Here is a 7395-nt window from a genome sequence, read left to right on the forward strand (position 1 = left end):
GAGGACGAGGAGTACGAAGATGACCCTCCCCGCCATCCTCCCATCCCCCCCTTTGGCGAGACGCCCCCATTCTTCCAGAGGCCAGAAGAGTCTGCACCCTCCACGTCAGGCCTCGGATCCTCCGCCAAGAGGGCCAGAGAAGAGGACTACGGGGACTCTGCACCCTCCACGTCAGGCCTCGGATCCTCCACCAAGAGGGCCAGAGAAGAGGACGAGGACCGCGCACTCTTCAGAAGATACTGGCAGTGGGCTGAGGACAGCGACTCGGATTGAGACCGGCAGCCTGTTCGCTGCAGGATTTTAAACCTCTATGTCTGGCAGGACTGATAAAGCGCCAGACAGCCTTCCCTCGCGTCTGGCAGGGTTGGCAATAGGTTTCATCCTATAGCAGAGGTTTTTGGGGGGAACATCCTAAAGAAGCTCCACCCCCAGATGTGTATTTGGAGTCCCAGAGACGGGAGGACGCAGTACGGTCATTCATTTCTGCGGTTCTTCACTGTGAACTATTTTTACCATCAAACCACCAAATCGTCGGAGCACATTTTTAAGGAGGCTTAATCTTGACAAACCGACCACAGATTTGATGTCTAAACTACTAACTTCAGACAAGTACAGACAAGAACACATTTTGAGAAACAACCATGGTCTGCACCCTCCACGTCAGGCCTTGGATCCTCCACAAACAGAACACACTGGCAGTGGGATGATGACAGCGACTCGGATTGAGACCGACAGCCTGTTTGCTGCAGGATTTGAAACCTCTATGTCTGGCAGGACTGATAAAGCACCAGACAGCCTTCCCTCGCGTCTGGCGGGGTTGGCAATAGGTTTCATCCTGTAGCTGAGGTTTTAGTGCGGAAGATCCTGAAGAAGCTCCGCCCCCAGATGTGTACTTTGGAGATCCAGGGACCGGAGGACGCAGTACGGTCATTCTGCAATTAGAACTGCAGCATACTTGATGACGTCATCACCTCAGCTCTTCTTGCTAATGAGTTCACTCCAGTTCTTCACTGTGAAGTATTTTTACCATCAAACCACCAAATCGTCGGAGCACATTTTTAAGGAGGCTTAATCTTGACAAACCGACCACAGATTTGATGTCTCAACAACTAACTTCTCACCTTAAAAAAATCCAGAGTAGTATTTCAAAATGTCAACTTTCAGTTGTTTGTTGTCTTCTCCACATTTGTTCTCTGTTGCTGGTGCAACATGCATTCTGGGATATTTGGCTGTCCCAAGTACGGACATTTCATTTTCGATGCATCCCCGGTAAAGTGGGCAGAGCAAGTCACATCCGGGTATTTGGACCGTGGTTGGCTAGACGGGGACTTTGAATTGGAACAACTTGACAGACTCAAGATGTTTCACAAGTTCACAAATACAGACAAGAACTCATTTTAAAAAACGACCATGATCTCCACCCTCCACTTCAGGCCTCGGGTCCTACACCAAGAGGACCAGAGAAGAGGCCTACAAGGAGTCTCCACCCTCCACGTCAGGCCTCAGCTTCTCCTCAAAGAAGAGGAGGGAGGTCCAGAGGTTTCTCAATACCAAGCACACCAAGTTTGGACTTGTGTACTTTGGAGTTTGGACTTGAGAGTCCAGACTCCCAGGGACGGGATTCATTCTGCAATTAGAACGGCAGCTCACTTGATGACATCATATTAGTATTTTTACCATCAAACCACCAAATCGTCGGAGCACATTTTTAAGGAGGCTTAATCTTGACAAACCGACCACAGATTTGATGTCTAAACAACTAACTTCAGACAAGTACAGACAAGAACACATTTTGAGAAACAACCATGGTCTGCACCCTCCACGTCAGGCCTTGGATCCTCCACAAACAGAACACACTGGCAGTGGGATGAGGACAGCGACTCGGATTGAGACCGACAGCCTGTTCGCTGCAGGATTTTAAACCTCTATGTCTGGCAGGACTGATAAAGCGCCAGACAGCCTTCCGTCGCGTCTGGCGGGGTTGGCAATAGGTTTCATCCTGTAGCAGAGGTTTTAGTGCGGAAGATCCTGAAGAAGCTCCGCCCCCAGATGTGTACTTTGGAGATCCAGGGACCGGAGGACGCAGTACGGTCATTCTGCAATTAGAACTGCAGCTTACTTGATGACGTCATCACCTCAGCTCTTCTTGCTAATGAGTTTACTCCAGTTCTTCACTGTGAAGTATTTTTACCATCAAACCACCAAATCGTCGGAGCACATTTTTAAGGAGGCTTAATCTTGACAAACCGACCACAGATTTGATGTCTCAACAACTAACTTCTCACCTTAAAAAAATCCAGAGTAGTATTTCAAAATGTCAACTTTCAGTTGTTTGTTGTCTTCTCCACATTTGTTCTCTGTTGCTGGTGCAACATGCATTCTGGGATATTTGGCTGTCCCAAGTACGGACATTTCATTTTCGATGCATCCCCGGTAAAGTGGGCAGAGCAAGTCACATCCGGGTATTTGGACCGTGGTTGTCTAGACGGGGACTTTGAATTGGAACAACTTGACAGACTCTAGATGTTTCACAAGTTCACAAATACAGACAAGAACTCATTTTAAGAAACAACCATGATCTCCACCCTCCACTTCAGGCCTCGGGTCCTACACCAAGAGGACCAGAGAAGAGGCCTACAAGGAGTCTCCACCCTCCACGTCAGGCCTCAGCTTCTCCTCAAAGAAGAGGAGGGAGGTCCAGAGGTTTCTCAATACCAAGCACACCAAGTTTGGACTTGTGTACTTTGGAGTTTGGACTTGAGAGTCCAGACTCCCAGAGACGGGATTCATTCTGCAATTAGAACAGCAGCTCACTTGATGACATCATATTAGTATTTTTACCATCAAACCACCAAATCGTCGGAGCACATTTTTAAGGAGGCTTAATCTTGACAAACCGACCACAGATTTGATGTCTAAACAACTAACTTCAGACAAGTACAGACAAGAACACATTTTGAGAAACAACCATGGTCTGCACCCTCCACGTCAGGCCTTGGATCCTCCACAAACAGAACACACTGGCAGTGGGATGAGGACAGCGACTCGGATTGAGACCGACAGCCTGTTCGCTGCAGGATTTTAAACCTCTATGTCTGGCAGGACTGATAAAGCGCCAGACAGCCTTCCGTCGCGTCTGGCGAGGTTGGCAATAGGTTTCATCCTGTAGCAGAGGTTTTAGTGCGGAAGATCCTGAAGAAGCTCCGCCCCCAGATGTGTATTTGGAGATCCAGGGACCGGAGGACGCAGTACGGTCACTCTGCAATTAGAACTGCTGCTTACTTGATGACGTCATCACCTCAGCTCTTCTTGCTAATGAGTTTACTCCAGTTCTTCACTGTGAAGTATTTTTACCATCAAACCACCAAATCGTCGGAGCACATTTTTAAGGAGGCTTAATCTTGACAAACCGACCACAGATTTGATGTATCAACAACTAACTTTTCACCTAAAAAAATCCGTAAGTAGTATTTCGAAATGTTCATCTTTCAGACTTTAGCTACGTCGCCTGGACTCATGAGCCCCCGTTTCAGCGCCGCCATTTTGGAGTTTTCCCCAGAGAAGGAGAGGGTCGTCTCCCTGTGGGTTGCGGGGGAGTAAAGATCTGACTGTTGTGGAAAGCTTATGCCAGGGTGCTGGAGAGAAGGCGCCGACCGTTTGTCAAACCTCAGATTCAAGAGGCGCGTATTCCGGCCCGGTCGTGAAACAGTGGACCAGCTCTTTACCTTGAGGGGTCCTGGGAGTTTGCCCAACCAGTCTATATGTGTTTTGTGGACTTGGAGAAGGCTTTCGTTTGGGTTCCTCTTGGGTTGTTGTGGTGGGTGCTGCAGGAGTATGGGGTGCCGGGCCATCAGGTCTCTGTACGACTGCAGTAGGAGCTGTGCTTGTATTCTCTGCATTAAATCAGATTTGTTCCCGGTGTTCATTTTAGTCTGTTTATTTTTATAGTTAGGTGAAGGTGGCTGAACCAGACAGATGTGTGATAAAAACTACTAACGTTAAGAAAAGTCTCCAAGTCTCTTTTACTCAGGTATCGATGGCCGTGACACAAGAAGCAACATCCAGGGTTTCCTTGACGACGGAGCAGATGAGAAGGACGGAGGACCACAGGACCAGATGCAGAGCGGCGGTCGCCTTTCTTTCAGTGGGCTGAGTAAGTAATCCCTGTCCAAGACTACAGAAGTATCACTCATACAATTCCATCATTGGAGGCCAGATTCAACACAACAATGTAAAGGCTGTGTAGTTGAGTACAAAAGTATTCATCTTTTGTGTTTGTGTCTCACAGGGAAGGACTCCTCTGGGCTTTTGTCTCTCTCTTGGGGAAGCTGAGGGTGGACGTTAACCAACCCGTTAACCCAGGACGACCCAGATCCACAGCAGACCTCTGAACCCCTCTCGCACCCCAGAGAGTCTGAGACCCAGTGAGTAAGGTCCTTGCTGCCCCTCCACCCCTACACCACCCGCCCCACCCGCCAGCCGAGAGGACGAGCAGGGTCCCGTCCCCACCAGCACAGAGGACGTAGTTTGTTTCCATCTGCTTCTTCTGTGCTGAAGGGTTCAGGAAGCTCCTCACACACACAGGAAGCTGTCATCTGCTGTTTGCATCTGCTGACAAGAAAATCAAGGAGACTGACGGTTCAGGCTGAACGAGAAATAATCCTTCTAAAAGCTTTAATGCAAGCAGAGTTTTGGACTTGAGAGTCCAGAGTCCCAGGGATGGGATTCATTCTGCAATTAGAACAGCAGCTCACTTGATGACATCATATTAGTATTCTTACCATCAAACCACCAAATCGTCGGAGCACATTTTTAAGGAGGCTTAATCTTGACAAACTGACCACAGATTTGATGTCTCAACAACTAACTTCTCACCTAAAAAAATCTGTAAGTAGTATTTTGAATTGTTCATCTTTCAGACTTTAGCTACGTCGCCTGGACTCACGAGCCCCCGTCTCAGCGCCGCCATGTTGGAGTTTTCCCCAGAGAAGGAGAGGGTTGTCTCCCTGTGGGTTGCGGGGGAGTAAAGATCTGACTATTGTTTCTGCTTATGCACCGAACAGCAGTTCAGAGTATCCGGCCTTTTTGGAGTCGGTGGGAGGGGTCCTGGAAAGGGCACCGCCTGCCGACCCCATAGTTCTCGACTGTGCTCAAACTATCGGGGTATCACACTACTCAGCCCTCCGTGGAAAGCTTATGCCAGGGTGCTGGAGAGAAGGCTCCGACCGTTTGTCGAACCTCAGATTCAAGAGGCGCGTATTCTGTCTCGTCGTGAAACAGTGGACCAGCTCTTTACCCCCGCAAAACTACTGGAGGGGTCCTGGGAGTTTGCCCAACCAGTCTACATGTGTTTTGTGGACTTAGAGAAGGCTTTCATCTGGGTTCCTCTGGGGTTTTTGTGGGAGGTGCTTCGGGAGTATGGGCCGGACTATCCGGTCTCTGTACGACTGCAGTAGGAGCTGTGCTTGTATTCTCTGCATTAAATCAGATTTGTTCCCGGTGTTCATTTTAGTCTGTTTATTTTTATAGTTAGGTGAAGGTGGCTGAACCAGACAGATGTGTGATAAAAACTACTAACGTTAAGAAAAGTCTCCAAGTCTCTTTTACTCAGGTATCGATGGCCGTGACACAAGAAGCAACATCCAGGGTTTCCTTGACGACAGAGCAGATGAGAAGGACGGAGGACCACTACTTACTCAGTGGGCTGAGTAAGTAATCCCTGTCCAAGATTACAGAAGTATCACTCATACAATTCCATCATTGGAGGCCAGATTCAACACAACAATGTAAAGGCTGTGTAGTTGAGTACAAAAGTATTCTCTTGTGTTTGTGTCTCACAGGGAAGGACTCCTCTGGGCTTTTGTCTCTCTCTTGGGGAAACTGTGGGTGGACGTCAACCAACTCGTTAACCCAGGACGACCCAGATCCACAGCAGACCTCTGAACCCCTCAGCACCCCAGAGAGTCCGAGACCCAGTGAGTACGGTCCTTGCTGCCCCTCCACCCCGACACCACCAGCCCCACCCGCCAGCCGAGAGGACGAGGAGGGTCCCGTCCCCACCAGCACAGAGGACGTAGTTTGTTTCCATCTGCTTCTTCTGTGCTGAAGAAGCAGAACCATCTAAACCATCTACTGACAAGAAATCAAGGAGACTGACGGTTCAGGCTGAACGAGAAATAATCCTTCTAAAAGCTTTAAAGTATTTTATTCGTCAATACAATGAACAAAATACAGAATGTTCATGTACACTGCCTGTACAGTATTTCTACAAAATAAAGAAATGTATTGAAAATAACTACAAGGTACATTTGTGTTTTTACTTTGCAACAAACAGTATTGCCATGTACATACTGGCCTAAATAGATCCATGAATCATTTGAGATGTCACGATATCAAAAGGAAATTATTTATGAGATGACAAGGGCATCTCATAATTGTGAACCATCTTGGAACCATTAGAGGTGGTGGTGGAGAACAGGGTCCACCCGGTCGAGCACTTTCAGTAAGAGACTGATCCAGATCCGCTCCAGGGGCTCCTTCCTTCCAGCTGCCATCTCACTCTACAACCAGTCCAAAAAATATACTATTTTTAACAAAGGTTAAATTAACCTCAATGCAACTTTGGTGAGAATCACTGTGTTCAGTTCATATTTGTAGTAACTGACTTTGTTGTTAATGAACCTTTTGGCTCAAACTAAGTGTCGCATCACTGTTCAAATAGACCCTCCCATTCTGTTGGACCACCACGGCACCTTATTTCATTAAAATATATCAATGGTGAGAGACAAATACAAGATAACACAAGAGACAGAATTTCAAGGTCATAGTAATATGTTATGCTTATTTGGACACTATCACTGAGATAAAGATGAACTATACCATTCAATGGAAAAAAAACATTATAATAATCTATATTAATGCAAAGAATAGAGAGATGTCGATAGTTATTTATTGTTTTTCGAATTCGCTCGTTCACACTCGCTCAATGGAGACAGTTTATAACTTCCCTTTCATTTGCCTCAATTAAACCTGAATGTAAGCAGGTAACACTCGGTAACAACTACCGACAGACACATTCTGTAACTACCTGGACTTACTGTTAAATCTGAAAATACTACCACAGGTTAATTAAAATAATCGTCTCAAACAGCGCCACGCAGAGACCTTCTTATGGCAGGAAGGATACAATACAACCGTTCATTAAAGCGCTACACTGCCTCCTGTCTGCACACGGCCTCATGTCTCACGCGCCTAACACATGTTTACAGTATGAAGGAAAAACAAACCGGACGGGCTCGTCTGTCTGTGACAGCCACCGGGGGGGAGGGACTGAAATGTGAGTGACGCATTGGTTATGAACCAATCGCATCGGTCGCTTTGGCTCGCCAGCCAATC

Source organism: Cyclopterus lumpus, chromosome 21 (genome assembly GCF_009769545.1).
Source record: "Cyclopterus lumpus isolate fCycLum1 chromosome 21, fCycLum1.pri, whole genome shotgun sequence".
NCBI classification, from domain to species: domain Eukaryota; kingdom Metazoa; phylum Chordata; class Actinopteri; order Perciformes; family Cyclopteridae; genus Cyclopterus; species Cyclopterus lumpus.